A 15,871-nucleotide genomic window follows, 5' to 3' on the forward strand; every position below is an offset into this window, starting at 1 on the left:
GCACATTGCTTCTCAAGACTCCAAGCAACCCTGACTTGTATTTGGATTCTCCAGAGAAAGAACCAGTAGGATGTGCATACATAGAAATCCATACATGGGATTTATAAGAAGGAATTGGCTCTTATTGTTATGGAGGCTGGAAAGTCCTAAGATCGGTCATAAATTGGAGACCCAGGAAAGCTAATGGCTTACTTTCTGGTCCAGGGGCTGGCAGGCCTAACCCCCCAAAAGCAGAGGTTTTGGTTTGAGTCCCACTGAAGGGAAAATTCCTGTCCCAGTTTGAGGGCAGAGGGAATTTTCTTACTTGGGGGAGGGATCAGTCTTTGTTCTACTCAGGGCTTCTGATGATTGGAGAATTTTGCCCCCTATATAGGATTCAGTCAGCATCACTGGCTTAAGTGTTTTCTCCATCCAGAAAGGCCCTTACACCCCTAGAATTCTGTTGGACCAAATGGTTAAGAATACTGTGGTCAACACACACAACCATCAAAAGCCACCTTTGACTTCGCCCCCTTCATCAACTCCGTGTTACTGGAGGCCCTAGTTTCTGAACTTCTGAGGAATCTACATTTATATCGGCCTTCTTCCCCGTAGGTTTGTTGATGCCCTCTTGTATCTGCTAAATGGGTTCCTATTTCCCCATCTTCCTTCCAGACTTAATACATAGACTTATGGCTTTCTTCTCTCCAGTTCCCGCGACCTTTAATTTTTAAAGTTTGAGAGCAATGAGAGTGTGTGAGCTAAGAGGAGGGGCAGAAAGGGAAAGAATCCCTAGCAGGTCCCACGCTGACAGCATGGGGCTCCCATCTCCCAAACTTGAGCTCATGACTTGAGCTGAAATTGAGTCAGGTGCTTGACCGACTGTGCTGTCCAGGTGCCCTGTGGGGTTTATATTTTTAAAGTATCTTGAGTACTGGGGCACCTGGGTGGCTCAGTTAGTCAAGCGTCTGACTTCAGCTCAGGTCATGATCTCACGGTTTGTGGGTTCGAGCCCCATGTTGGCTCACTGCTGACAGCTCAGAGCCTGGAGCCTGCTTCGGATTCTGTGCGTCTCTGCCACTCCCCTGCATGTGTGCGAACGCTTGCTCTCGGAAAAAAAAAAAAAAATATTAAAACAATGTCTTTAGTACTGAGGACTTGGAGAAAGGATTTCTATAGACTTCTTTCCACTAACCCTGAAATTTGACTTGAATATCCAATTTAATGTACTAAGTATTTAAGTTGTAGTAACCATGCTATGTGTGGGGCATAGAGAGTTGATAATGGAATTTTAGGTAAGGACACAAACTGAAGAATTCATTAACACAACTCAAGAATTAACACATTCAAGAATGACACCTATGCACATGTACCAAATATTGTGCATGTGAGTGTGTACAAAGATTATTCCTTCGTAGGTGGGCGTTCTTGGTCATTCCTGTGTAAGGCTGAAGGCTAAAACTCCCCAAGAGGAAGGTGTTAGAATAGTTACAAATCTTAAAGATCCTACTAAGGAATGTTAAACTGTATTTTTCAACTAAAGTTGGAAAATTCCAAATGGACTGAAGTCCTTCAATTATGTGTACTATTACAGTCTTCTCAAATACCTAATGTCTAATTTCACCTAAACTGGAAGGTATTTTGTGACTCAAAAACAAAAAACAAACCTGAGTGTAGCAGCAATGCCTTGTCCTCTGAAGCTGAGGGTTTGTGGTGTCAGAAATGTAGGCTACTCTTCAGTGAGCATTTCCAGGTATTTTGGACCCATAACATCTGGTGGATAAGCTGCTACGGTGGGTGGCAGGATTATAAGATTTAAAAATCTGCATAAGTGCGCTAGGAAATTCCTGCCCTTCAGGGGGGTTATCTTGTTAGGCTGATTTCCTTCCCCAGAATCAAACTTCCATCAGTTGCCATGTGCTGTTTCCATCCCCTGCTTCCACTGGGTGCCTTGCTGGTGTTGTGCAAGAGTATTTCTGGTTGTGACTCCTTTTTTTGAAATTACGTGATTAAATTATAGACTTTTATTCGGAATCCCTTGACTACTGTCAAAACAAATTTGTGTCAAGGTTTCAATCCCTGTCATAATTTGAGAAGCCTTGATTAATTCACTTTGAACTCTTTTTTATGAGACCATTTCTTAGCATCTTGATCTTTCCAGATCATTTATAACCAGACTAATCAGAACTTTGTCTTAATGAAGATACAGTTGGGGTTACTTTGTCACCTATTTATACAATAAAACATATTTTTAGTAACTTATTTCTCCAATTAGTTCTTAGACTCAAATAGGAAAAGGTGACATTAAGTCATTGTTACTGATACATTTACGAAATCTTAATGTGTGCGATATGTGATGTCTAATGCATTTGAGAATGATCTAGAAGTTGGGAAGCATAGGGGCGCCTGGGTGGCGCAGTCGGTTAAGCGTCCGACTTCAGCCAGGTCACGATCTCGCGGTCCCTGAGTTCGAGCCCCGCGTCGGGCTCTGGGCTGATGGCTCAGAGCCTGGAGCCTGTTTCCGATTCTGTGTCTCCCTCTCTCTCTGCCCCTCCCCCGTTCATGCTCTGTCTCTCTCTGTACCAAAAATAAATAAACATTGAAAAAAAAAATTTAAAAAAAAAAAAAAAAAAAAAAGTTGGGAAGCATAATAAAGTTAATACTTCAGTGATTTATCCTTAAATTCTACACCTGAAACTAATATTAATGGCATGTTGGAGTGTAAATAAAAACTTGGAGGAAAAAAATAGAAGCAACAAAAATACTTATCTCAACATCTAAGAAGTAATTGGCAAGACCACTAAGGTACTTGCAGGCTGCTGTCAAGACCCATTGTCCTGTCTGACCTGGAGGGATGTCCCGGATTCTGTGTCTTTCCTTTGTTCTTGTTTTTATCAAAGTGTGCATCCTACGTAGGACCGTCTATCTTCTACCTTTGATCTTCTATGACTGGCGTTAGGCTATGTGCACTCTGAATTTTATTTTCTAGTGCCCAACCCCATGATCTGTCCCCTTTCACGTATAGATGTACTCCACCTCCACGGCTGTAGTGTGTGAACACGTGGTGTTTTCAGTTTTCCGTTAACGGAGGTCTTCCCTGCGGTACAGTCTGTGTTGTCGGCTCAGGTTCCTGAGCATGTTTTGTGCTCACATGTGACCCTCTCCCCTCTGGGAGGGATGTTACTAAGAGCACGTGGGATGTACGTGTTTGAGTTTGTGAAAGGATTAGAAGTTCTCGGGACCTCTGCCCAAGATTTCCTTTCACACCAGTAATAACATGAATGGGCTTTTCTGGCTGTAGTATGGTTATACTGGACTACTTTTGCCAAATTAATAGTTAAAGACCTGTATTACTGTTACTTTGAAGTTGTAAGATGTCAAACATCCTCCTGTTCATTGGTCCTTCATGTGTTTAAATGGGTGTTTTTCCTTCTATTTTTTCTTCCTGTACTGATCTGTGTGCTTTCTATCTATGAGTTAGTAAAACTTGTTTAAAAATGTGAAAATAGGGGTGCCTGGGTGGCCCAGTTAGGTGTCTGACTCCTGATTTTGGCTCAGGTCATGATCTCCCAGCTCGTGAGTTTTAGCCCCTCTTGGGGTTCTGTGCTGACAGCGTGGAGCCTGCTTGGGATTCTCTCTCTGCCTCTCCCTGCATGCACTCTCCTGCTTTCTCGCTCAAACATCTTAAGGTGAAAATCATTTCCCCAGTTAGTACCTCATGTTCTTGCCATTTTGTTTCTTTGGAGGAATGGAATGTCTTCACAGTATTGAGATGTGTTAAAATCTTTGAGAGCACCTCAAATACACTAATTCTAATACAAACTTATTCTCCAGGGTCAAGACAAAATCGTTCTTCTACGGTATTTAAAACTTCCCTCTTGTGTAAGCCTTTAACTTCCTTGACGGTGGTTTTAGAAGTGGTTTGAAAAGGATCCCCAACTTTTCAAACAGAATCCCCAGCCCTACTAGCATTACATCCCCGCCCCCCCCCCCCCCCAACCTGCCCTCCGCTCCAGAGTGCACCTGGCTTTTACAGCAAGGCCTCTGGAGCCGCTCAGTGTCTGGCTTCCGTTTTTCTCTGCCTGCTATCCTCATGGCTGGTTTTGGTCTTTGTTTTCCAGCTCACTTGTATTTTCTTTTATTTCAGTTATAACTAATGTAGTATTTGTTTTGGGTATACAATATAATCATTCAGCATTTTCATGTATTTCTCTGTGCTTGAGTTCAGTTTAGTTCACCCATCCCCCCCCCCCAACCTCTCCTCCGGTAACTGCCAGTTCTGTGTACTGGGGAGTCTGGGTTTCTTTTTTTCTTAAATTCCACAAATGAGTAAAAATTTGACTCTAACTTATTTGGCGTTATCCCTTCTAGGCCTGTCCATGTTGTAACATGGTAAGATCACATTCTTCTGGCTGAGTAATACTCCACTGAATACATATACCACATATATACAAACAGAATGGGTTATCTTCTGTATCCATTAACTTATGGATGGACTCTTATGTTTATGTAAACACTGCAGTAAACAAGGTGTATCTCTTTCCAAATTAGTGTTTTCCCTTCTTTGGGTAAATACCCAGCACTGGGATAACTGTATTGTAAGGCAATTCTAGGTTTACTTTAAGGAACCTCCCTACTGGTTTCCTCAGTGGCTGCACCAGTCTACATTCCCAGCAGTGCAAGAGGGTTCCCTTTTCTGCATTCTTGACAACACTTGCTGTTTCTTAGACATTCTGACAGCTGTTAAGTGATAACTCCATGTGGTTTCAATTTTCATTTCCCTGACTAGTGATCCTGAGTTCATGTGTTTGGCCATCTGTACGTCTTGATCTGGATTAGAGGATGTTTTCTCATTGCACATTAGGAAGGTTTTTGCTGGTAATGACCATTAAACCTACTGAGGACCCAGTCTAATTTTTTGAGGGATTCCTTGATTTTCATGGACATGCATTGGGTCTATACAGTAAATAAGACAGTGTGTATAACTATTAAAAACTGCCTGCCCTTCCTGTAATTGTAGTTGAGCTGTAATGTTTCAGGTATACAACTGTGATTCAACAAGTGTATATGTTACAAGATGCTCACTGCTGTAAGTATATTGCAGCATTACTGACTGTATTCCCTATGCTGCCCTTCTCACCCTGTGACTTAACAGGAGGTTTGTACTTTTAATGCCCCCATTCCCCCCCCTTTTCTTTGGCAACCATCTGTTCTATGAATGTTTATTTTTGTTGATTGTTTTTTTAGATTCCCTGTAAACAAAATCATGGTATTTCTTGGTCCAATGTCACTTAGCATTATACCCTCTACATAGATTCATCCACTTTGTTATAAATGGAAAGAGCATGTTCTTCTTAAAGCTGAGTAATACTGTGTCGTATACATACCCCTTTATCCATCTACGGATGGACACTTGGGCTGCTGCCATATCTTGGCTATCGTAAATAATGCCGCAATAAACAGGGGTGCACATGTTTTCTTGAACTAATTTGTATGAGTAAATAGTGGAATGACCAGATCACATGGTAATTGTTTTTGAAAGAATCTTCCTACTGGTTTCCATAGTGACTGTACAAGTTTATGTGCCCACTAACTGTGTACAGGGGTCCTTTTCTCTCCACATCCTTGCCAGGAATTGTTGTAGTCTTGCTACTGGCCATTCTGACTGGTACGAGAGGATCTCATTGTGGTTTTGATTTGCATTTTCCTGACGATCAGTGTTGAGGCTTCTTTCACTCATGTGTTGTCCATCTGGATATCATCTTTGGAAAAACGTCTTGATTCAGATTCTCTGCCCATTTTTTAATTGCATTGTATTTATTTGGTGCTGAGTTAGGTGAATTCGTTCTGCCTTTTGCAGAACGCCCCTTATCGGATATCATTTGCAAGTATCTTCTCCCATTGAGTAGGTCACCCTTTGAATTGTTGGTTTCCTTCAGTTAGCAAAATATTTTTTTCTTTATATGTAAATACTTTAATTTCCTTTTTTTCCCCAATATATGAAACTTATTGTCAAATTGGTTTCCATACAACACCCAGTGCTCCTCCCAAAAGGTGCCCTCCTCAATACCCATCACCCACCCTCCCCTCCCTCCCACCCCCTATCAACCCTCAGTTCTCAGTTTTTAAGAGTCTCTTCTGCTTTGGCTCTCCCACTCTAACCTTTTTTTTTTCTTCCCCTCCCCCATGGGTTTGTTTCTCAGGATCCACATAAGAGTGAAACCATATGGTATCTGTCTTTCTCTGTATGGCTTATTTCACTTAGCATGACACTCTCCAGTTCCATCCACATTGCTGCAAAGGGCCATATTTCATTCTTATTGCCACATAATACCCCATTGTGCATATAAACCACAATTTCTTTATCCATTCATCAGTTGATGGACATTCAGGCTCTTTCCATCCTTTGGATATTGTTGAGAGTACTGCTATAAACATTGGGGTACAAGTGCCCCTATGCATCAGTACTCCTGTATCCCTTGGGTAAATTCCTAGCAGTGCTACCGCTGGGTCATAGGGTAGGTCTATTTTTAACTTTTTGAGGCACCTCCACACTGTTTTCCAGAGTGGCTGCACCAATTTGCATTCCTACCAACAGTGCAAGAGGGTTCCCGTTTCTCCACATCCTCTCCAGCATCTCTAGTCTCCTGATTTGTTCATTTTGGCCACTCTGGTGTGAGGGGATATCTGAGTGTGGTTTTGATTTGTATTTCCCTGATGAGGAGCGACGTTGAGCATCTTTTCATGTGCCTGTTGGCCATCTGGATGTCTTTAGAGAAGTGTCTATTCATGTTTTCTGCCCATTTCTTCACTGGGTTGTTTTTTGGGTGTGGAGTTTGGTGAGCTCTTTATAGATTTTGGATACTAGCCCTTTGTCTGATATGTCATTTGCAAATATCTTTTCCCATTCCGTTGGTTGCCTTTTAGTTTTGTTGGTTGTTTCCTTTGCTGTGCAGAAGCTTTTTATCTTCATAAGGTCCCAGTAGTTCATTTTTGCTTTTAATTCCCTTGCCTTTGGGGATGTGTTGAGTAAGAGATTGCTGCGGCTGAGGTCAGAGAGGTCTTTTCCTGCTTTCTCCTCTAGGGTTTTGATGGTTTCCTGTCTCACATTCAGGTCCTTTATCCATTTTGAGTTTATTTTTGTGAATGGTGTGAGAAAGTGGTCTAGTTTCAACCTTCTGCATGTTGCTGTCCAGTTCTCCCAGCACCATTTGTTAAAGAGACTGTCTTTTTTCCATTGGATATTCTTTCCTGCTTTGTTCAAAGATGAGTTGGCCATATGTTTGTGGGTCTAGTTCTGGGGTTTCTATTCTATTCCTTTGGTCTATGTGTCTGTTTTTGGGCCAATGCCATGCTGTCTTGATGATTACAGCTTTGTAGTAGAGGCTGAAGTCTGGGATTGTGATGCTTCCTGCTTTGATCTTCAAAATTACTTTGGCTATTCGGGGCCTTTTGTGGTTCCATATGAATTTTAGGATTGCTTGTTCCAGCTTTGGGAAGAATGCTGGTGCAATTTTGACTGGGATTGCATTGAATATGTAGATAGCTTTGGGTAGTATTGACATTTTGACAATACTTATTCTTTCAAATCATGAGCATGGAATGTTTTTCCATTTCTTTGTATCTTCTTCAATTTCCTTCATAAGCTTTCTGTAGTTTTCAGCATACAGATCTTTTATGTCTTTGGTTAGATATGTTCCTAGGTATTTTATGATTCTTGGTGCAACTGTGAATGGGATCAGTTTCTTTCTGTTGCTTCATTATTGTATAAGAATGCAACTGATTTCTGTACGTTGATTTTGTATCCTGCAACTTTGCTAAATTCATGTATCAGTTCTAGCAGACTTCTGGTGGAGTCTATCGGATTTTCCATGTATAATATGTCATCTGCAAAAAAAGAAAGCTTAACTTCATCTTTGCCAATTTTGATGCCTTTGATTTCCTTTTGTTTGTTGATGCTAGCACTTCCAACACTATGTTAAACAACAGCGGTGAGAGTGGACATCCCTGTCGTGTTCCTGATCTGGGGGGGGGGGGGGAGCTGTTTTTCCCCATTGAGGATGTTAGCTGTGGGCTTTTCATAAATGGCTTTTATGATCTTTAAGTATGTTCCTTCTATCCCAACTTTCTCGAGGGTTTTTATTAAGAAAGGTTGCTGAATTTTGTCAAAGGCCTTTTCTGCAACGATTGACAGGATCATCTGGTTCTTATCTTTTCTTAATGTGATGTATCACATGATTTGCGAATGTTGAACCAGCCCTGCATCCCAGGAATGAATCCCACTTGATCATGATGAATAATTCTTTTTATAGGTTGTTGAATTCGGTTTGCTAGTATCTTAAGAATTTTTGCATCCATATTCATCAGGGATATTGGCCTGTAGTTCTTTTTTTTACTGGGTCTCTGTCTGGTTTAGGAATCAAAGTAATACTGGCTTCATAGAATGAGTCTGGAAGTTTTCCTTCCCTTTCTATTTCTTGGAATAGCTTGAGAAGGATAGGTATTATCTCTGCTTTAAACGTCTGGTAGAACTCCCCTGGGAAGCCATCTGGTCCTGGACTCTTATTTGTTGGGAGATTTTTGATGACTGATTCAATTTCTTTGCTGGTTATGGGTCTGTTCAAGCTTTCTATTTCCTCCTGATTGAGTTTTGGAAGTGTGTGGGTGTTTAGGAATTTGTCCGTTTCTTCCAGGTTGTCCAGTTTGTTGGCATATAATTTTTCATAGTTTTCCCTGATCATTGCTTGTATCTCTGAGGGATTCATTCTAATTCCATTTTCATTCAAGATTTTATCTATTTTGGGTCATCTCCCTTTTTGAGAAGCCTGGCTAGAGGTTTATCAATTTTATTTTTTCAAAAAACCAACTCTTGGTTTCATTGATCTGCTCTACAGTTTTTTAGATTCTGTATTGTTTTTGCTCTGATATTTATTATTTCTCTTCTGGGTTTAGGCTGTCTTTGCTGCTCTGCTATTTACTTTAGAGGTGCTGTTAGATTTTTGTATTGGGGATTTTTCTTGTTTCTGGAGATAGGCCTGGATTGCAATGTATTTTCCTCTCAGGACTGCCTTTGCTGCATCCCAAAGCATTTGGATTGTTGTATTTTCATTTTCGTTTGTTTCCATGTATTTAACTTCTCTAATTGCCTGGTTGACCCACTCATTCTTTAGTAGGGTGTTCTTTAACCTCCATGCTTTTGGAGGTTTTCCAGACTTTTTCCTGTGGTTGATTTCAAGCTTCATAGCATTGTGGTCTGAAAGTATGCATGGTATGATTTCAATTCTTGTATACTTATGAAGGGCTGTTCTGTGACCCAGTATGTGATCTATCTTGGAGAAGGTTCCATGTGCACTCGAGAAGAAAGTATATTCTGTTGCTTTGGGATGCAGAGTTCTAAATATATCTGTCAAGTCCATCTGATCCAATGTCTCATTCAGGGCCCTTGTTTCTTTATTGACTGTGTGTCTAGATCTATCCATTTCTGTAAGTGTAGTGTTAAATCCCCTGCAATTACCACATTCTTATCAATAAGGTTGCTTATGTTTGTGAGTAATTGTTTTATATATTTGGGGGCTCCTGTATTCAGTGCATAGACATTTATAATTGTTAGCTCTTCCTGATGGATAGACCCTGTGATTATTATATAATGCCCTTCTATCTCGTTACAGCCTTTAAAGTCTAGTTTGTCTGATACAAGCATGGCTACTCCAGCTTTCTTCTGACTTCCAGTGGCATGATAAATCGTTCTCCATTCCCTCACTCTCAATCTGAAGGTGTCCTCAGGTCTAAAATGAGTCTCTTGGAGACAGCAAATAGATGGGTCTTGTTTTTCTATCCATTCTGATACCCTATGTCTTTTGGTTGGAGCATTTAGTCCATTTACATTCAGTGTTATAGAAAGATATGGGTTTAGAGTCATTGTGATGTCTGTAGGTTTCATGCTTGTAGTGATGTCTCTGGTCCTTTGTCTCCCAGGATCCCCCTTAGGATCTCTTGTAGGGCTGGTTTAGTGGTGACGAATTCCTTGTTTTTGTTTGGGAAGACCTTTATCTCTTCTAGTCTAAATGACAGACTTGCTGGATAAAGGATTCTCGGCTGCATATTTTTTCTGTTCATCACATTGAAGATCTCCTGCCATTCCTTTCTGGCCTGCCAAGTTTCAGTAGAGAGATCCATCACGAGTCTTATAGGTCTCCCTTTATATGTTAGAGCACGTTTATCTCTAGCTGCTTTCAGAATTTTCTCTTTATCCTTGTATTTTACCAGTTTCACTATGATATGTCGTGCAGAAGACCGATTCAAGTTACGTCTGAAGGGAGTTCTCTGTGCCTCTTGGATCTCAATGCCTTTTTCCTTCCCCAGATCAGGGAAGTTCTCAGCTATTTCTTCAAGTACACCTTCAGCACCTCTCCCTCTCTTCCTCCTCTGGAATACCAATTATGTGTATATTATTTCTCTTTAGTGCATCACTTAGTTCTCTAATATTCCCCTCATACTCCCGGATTTTTCTTTTTCTCAGCTTCTTTTTCCATAATTTTATCTTCTAGTTCACCCATTCTCTCCTCTGCCTCTTCAATCCAAGCTGTGGTTGTCTCCATTTTATTTTGCAGCTCACTAATAGCATTTTTTAGCTCCTCCTGGCTGTTCCTTAGTCCCTAGATCTCTGTAGCAATAGATTCTCTGCTGTCCTTTATACTGTTTTCAAGCCCAGCGATTAATTTTGACTATACTAAATTCACTTTGTTATATTCAAGTCGTTTTTTGATTGTTAGCTGTCATTTCCTGGATGTTTTTTTGAGGGGAATTCTTCTGTTTCGTCATTTTGGATAGTCCCTGGAGTGGTGTGGGACTGCGGAGCAGTTCCCCTGCACTGTCTTGAATAACTTGTGTTGGTGGGTGGGGCCGCAGTCAGACCTGATGTCTGCCCCCAGCCCACCGCTGGGGCCACAGTCAGACTGGTGTGTGCCTTCTCTTCCCCTCTCCTAGGGGCGGGATTCACTGTGGGGTGGGGTGGCCTGTCTGGGCTCCTTGCACACTGCCAGACTTGTGGTGCTGGGGATCTGGTGTATTAGCTGGGGTGGATTGGCAAGGTGCACAGGGGCGGGAGGGGCAGGCTCAGCTCGCTTTTCCTTCGGAGATCAGCTTCGGGAGGGGCCCTGTGGCACCGGGAGGGAGTCAAGACCCGCTGGAGGGATGGATCTGCAGAAGCACAGCATTGGGTGTTTGTGCGGTGCGAGCAAGTTCCCTGGCAGGAACCGGTTCCCTTTGGGATTTTGGCTGGGGGATGGGCGAGGGAGATGGCACTGGTGAGGGCCTTTGTTCCCCGCCAAGCTGCTCTCTATCGTCCTGGCCTCAACAACTCTCCCTCCCGTTGTCCTCCAGCCCTCCCGTTGTCCTCCAGCCCTCCCGTTGTCCTCCAGCCCTCCCGTTGTCCTCCAGCCCTCCCGTTGTCCTCCAGCCCTCCCGTTGTCCTCCAGCCCTCCCGTTGTCCTCCAGCCCTCCCGTTGTCCTCCAGCCCTCCCGTTGTCCTCCAGCCCTCCCGTTGTCCTCCAGCCCTCCCGTTGTCCTCCAGCCCTCCCGTTGTCCTCCAGCCCTCCCGTTGTCCTCCAGCCCTCCCGTTGTCCTCCAGCCCTCCCGTTGTCCTCCAGCCCTCCCGTTGTCCTCCAGCCCTCCCGTTGTCCTCCAGCCCTCCCGTTGTCCTCCAGCCCTCCCGTTGTCCTCCAGCCCTCCCGTTGTCCTCCAGCCCTCCCGTTGTCCTCCAGCCCTCCCGTTGTCCTCCAGCCCTCCCGTTGTCCTCCAGCCCTCCCGTTGTCCTCCAGCCCTCCCGTTGTCCTCCAGCCCTCCCGTTGTCCTCCAGCCCTCCCGTTGTCCTCCAGCCCTCCCGTTGTCCTCCAGCCCTCCCGTTGTCCTCCAGCCCTCCCGTTGTCCTCCAGCCCTCCCGTTGTCCTCCAGCCCTCCCGTTGTCCTCCAGCCCTCCCGTTGTCCTCCAGCCCTCCCGTTGTCCTCCAGCCCTCCCGTTGTCCTCCAGCCCTCCCGTTGTCCTCCAGCCCTCCCGTTGTCCTCCAGCCCTCCCGTTGTCCTCCAGCCCTCCCGTTGTCCTCCAGCCCTCCCGTTGTCCTCCAGCCCTCCCGTTGTCCTCCAGCCCTCCCGTTGTCCTCCAGCCCTCCCGTTGTCCTCCAGCCCTCCCGTTGTCCTCCAGCCCTCCCGTTGTCCTCCAGCCCTCCCGTTGTCCTCCAGCCCTCCCGTTGTCCTCCAGCCCTCCCGTTGTCCTCCAGCCCTCCCGTTGTCCTCCAGCCCTCCCGTTGTCCTCCAGCCCTCCCGTTGTCCTCCAGCCCTCCCGTTGTCCTCCAGCCCTCCCGTTGTCCTCCAGCCCTCCCGTTGTCCTCCAGCCCTCCCGTTGTCCTCCAGCCCTCCCGTTGTCCTCCAGCCCTCCCGTTGTCCTCCAGCCCTCCCGTTGTCCTCCAGCCCTCCCGTTGTCCTCCAGCCCTCCCGTTGTCCTCCAGCCCTCCCGTTGTCCTCCAGCCCTCCCGTTGTCCTCCAGCCCTCCCGTTCTCCAAGCAGAGCTGTTAGCTTATAACCTTCCAGATGTCAAGTCCCGCTGGCTGTCAGAACACACTCCTTCCGGCCCCTCTGCTTTTGCCAGCCAGAGTCGGGGGTTCTGCTTGGCCGGCGGGCTGCCCCTCGGTCCCGGCTCCCTCCCACCAGTCTGTGTAGCGGCCACTGCCTCGCTGCCCTTCCTACCCTCTTCTGTGGGCCTCTCGTTGTCTGCACTTGGCTCCGGAGACTCTGTTCTGCTAATCCTCTGACGGTCTTCTGGGTTATTTAGGCAGGTGTAGGTGGAATCTAAGTGATCAGGACGCGGTGAGCCCAGTGTCCTCCTACGCTGCCATCTTCAATACCTCAATTTTTTTATTTTACCTCAAGGATTTGCTCGATTTTCCTTAGAACTGACCTATTTACTCCTCTGTAGCCTGCTCCTTGCTATAGGCACTACAAAATATTACATTAATGTAGTCCCGTAAGATTTTTTGCTTATGTTTAACTTGCCTGAGGCAACATCTCCAGAAAAATGTTGCTCAGGGCAATGTCCAAAAGATCACTGTTTTCTATTAGGATTTTTGTGGTTTCCATTCTTAGGTTTTCAATTGTTTTTGAGCTGATGATTGTGTGTGGTGTAAGAATGTGCTCCAGTCTCCCTTTTTTGCATGTAGTTGTCCCAGCACTTCCTGAAGGGACCATGTTTTCCCCCATTATAGACTTTTACCTCTCGTGTTGTATACTGACCATTAATGTGTGGGTTTATTTCTGAGCCTCTGTTACAGGTACCTGTGCTGGTGTTTGTGCCAGTACCATACTGTTCTGATTATTACAGCTTCGTGGGATAGTTTGAAATCAGATTGATACCTCTGGTATTGTTTCCTCAGATCACTTTGGCTTAAAGGTCTTTTGTGGTTCCACAGAAATATTCAGTGAAAAATACTGGTGGTATCTTTATAGGGATTGTGCCAAGTCTGTAGATCACTTGGGGAAATTAAGACATTTTAGCAATGCTCTCCCAACACCTGAGCATGTGACCTCTTTCCATTTGTTTTCAATTTTTCATCAATGTTGTAGTTTTTGGAGTACAGATCTTTCACCACCTTGGTTAAAATTCCTACATATTTATTTTTGGGGCAAATTGTAAATGGAATTTTTCTCAGTGTTATAAAAACATGGCAGATCACTGATGTTGGTATTCAGACTAGTTGGTTACTAGTTCTAACAGTTCTTTGGTGTCTAAGGTTCATTGGATGCGTTTTCTGTGTTTTTTGTTTTGGCTGCAACTAGGACTTCAGTACTATGTTGAATAAAAGGACAGTGGGCATCCTTGTTAGAATAAAAGCTTTGTGTTGTATGTAAGCAATGAACCAGGAGAATCTACCCCCAAAGCCACGAGCACACTGGACATGCTGTATGTTAGCCAATTTGACAATAAGTTATATTTAAAATATGGCCTTTATTATAAGTTCCCTCTAAGTCTAAATCTGTTGAGTTTCTCATGAATTGATGTTGAATAATCACTTTTTCTGTATCTGTTCATAGTTTCTATCCTTGCTCTTCTAAAGTTCTGGTAGAGTTAACATACAGCGTTTAGTCTCCCATGTGCAATATAGTGAACCAACAGTTCTGCACATTGCTCCGTGCTCATTGTGAGTGTCCTCTTAATTACCCTCATGAGTTTAACCACCCCCTCCCTGCTTACCTCCCCTCTGGTAACCATCCATTCTCTGTAGTTGAGTCTGTTTTTTCTGTTTCTTAAACCTCACAAGAGCGAAATCCTAGTGTTTGTCTTTCTCTGACTTGTTTAGTGTTATATCTAGAAACCTTCCTGTTGCAAATGACAAGATTTCACTCTTCTATGGCTGAATAATCTGTGTGTGTGAATACACACACACACACACACACACACACACACACACACACACACACACACACACACCACGTTGTCTTTATCCATTTGTCAGTCACTGGATGCTTGGGTTGCTGCCATATCTTGGCCATTGCAAATACTGCAATAAACACATGGGTGCATACATTTTCTCAAATTAGTGTTTTCCTATTCTTTGGGTACGTACCCAGTATTAAAATTACTAGATCATGGGGTCATTCTATTTTTGAGGCACCGCTGCACTGTTTTCCAGAGTGGCTGCACCAGCTTGCATTCCCACCAACCATGCACAAGGGTTCCCTTTCTCCACATCCTCACCAACACTTGTTCCTGGTGTTGATTTTAGCCGTTCTGATGGGTGTGAGGTGATAGCCCCTTGTAGTTTTGGTGTGCATTTCCCTGATCAATGTTGAGCATGTTTTCGTGACTGTTGGCATCTGGATGTCTTTAGAGGAACATCGATTCATATGTTCTGCCTGTTTTTTTAATTGGCTTATTTGTGGTTTTTTGGTGTTGGATTATAGAAGTTTATTTAGGATATTAACCCTTCATCGAATGTCATTTGCAAATATCTTTTCCCATTTAGATTATTTTCTTTTGTGCAGAAGCTTTTTGTTTTTGATGTAGTCCAAGTTTATTTTTGTTATTTTCCTTGCCTCAGAAGACCTATTTAGAGAAATGTTGCTAAGGCTGAAGTCAGAGAAATCACTGCTTGTGCTCTCTCCCAGCGTTTTTCTGGTGTTTTCACATTTAGGTTGTCTTAAAAATATTTTTGAGAGTGAGAGAGACTGAGTGTGAGTGAGGGAGGAACAGAGGGAGAGACAGAAACCCAAGCAGGCTCCAGATTCTGAGCCGTCCACACAGAGGCCGATGCAGGGCTCGAACTCATGAACCGTGAGATCATGACTTGAGCCTGAAGTCAGACACTTAACCAATGGAGCCACCCAGGCACCCTTCACATTTAGGTCCTTAATCCCTTTGAGCTTTTGTGTAGTTTTTTCTTTCACGTGTTGCTGTCCGGTTTTCCCAGTGCCATTTGTTGAAAAGGCTTTCTAATTGCACATTCTTGCCTCCTTTGACTATTGGTCATATAAATGCAGACTTCTATATGGGCTCTCCATTCTGTTCCATTGACTCATTTTCCTGCTAGTGCCATACTGTTTTGACTACAACCTTGTACAGTATATCTTGAAATCTGGAATTATGATCCTTTAAGCTTAAGATCATATTAGCTATTTTCATGTGATTTAGGACACTGACTTGCTAATACAGAACAACCTTAGCATCCCAAGAAGAAATCCCGCCTGCTTGTAGATGATCTTTCATGTATTGTGGTCCCTTTGCTAATATTTTGAGGATTTTTGCTTGTATGTTCATCGGTTTTATTGTCCTGTAGTTTTTTTTGTCTGATGTCTTTGGCTTTGGTATCTGGGTAAAGGTGACCTCTTATGGTGTATTTGAAAG

Source organism: Leopardus geoffroyi, chromosome B4 (assembly GCF_018350155.1).
Source record: "Leopardus geoffroyi isolate Oge1 chromosome B4, O.geoffroyi_Oge1_pat1.0, whole genome shotgun sequence".
In the NCBI taxonomy this organism is placed as follows: domain Eukaryota; kingdom Metazoa; phylum Chordata; class Mammalia; order Carnivora; family Felidae; genus Leopardus; species Leopardus geoffroyi.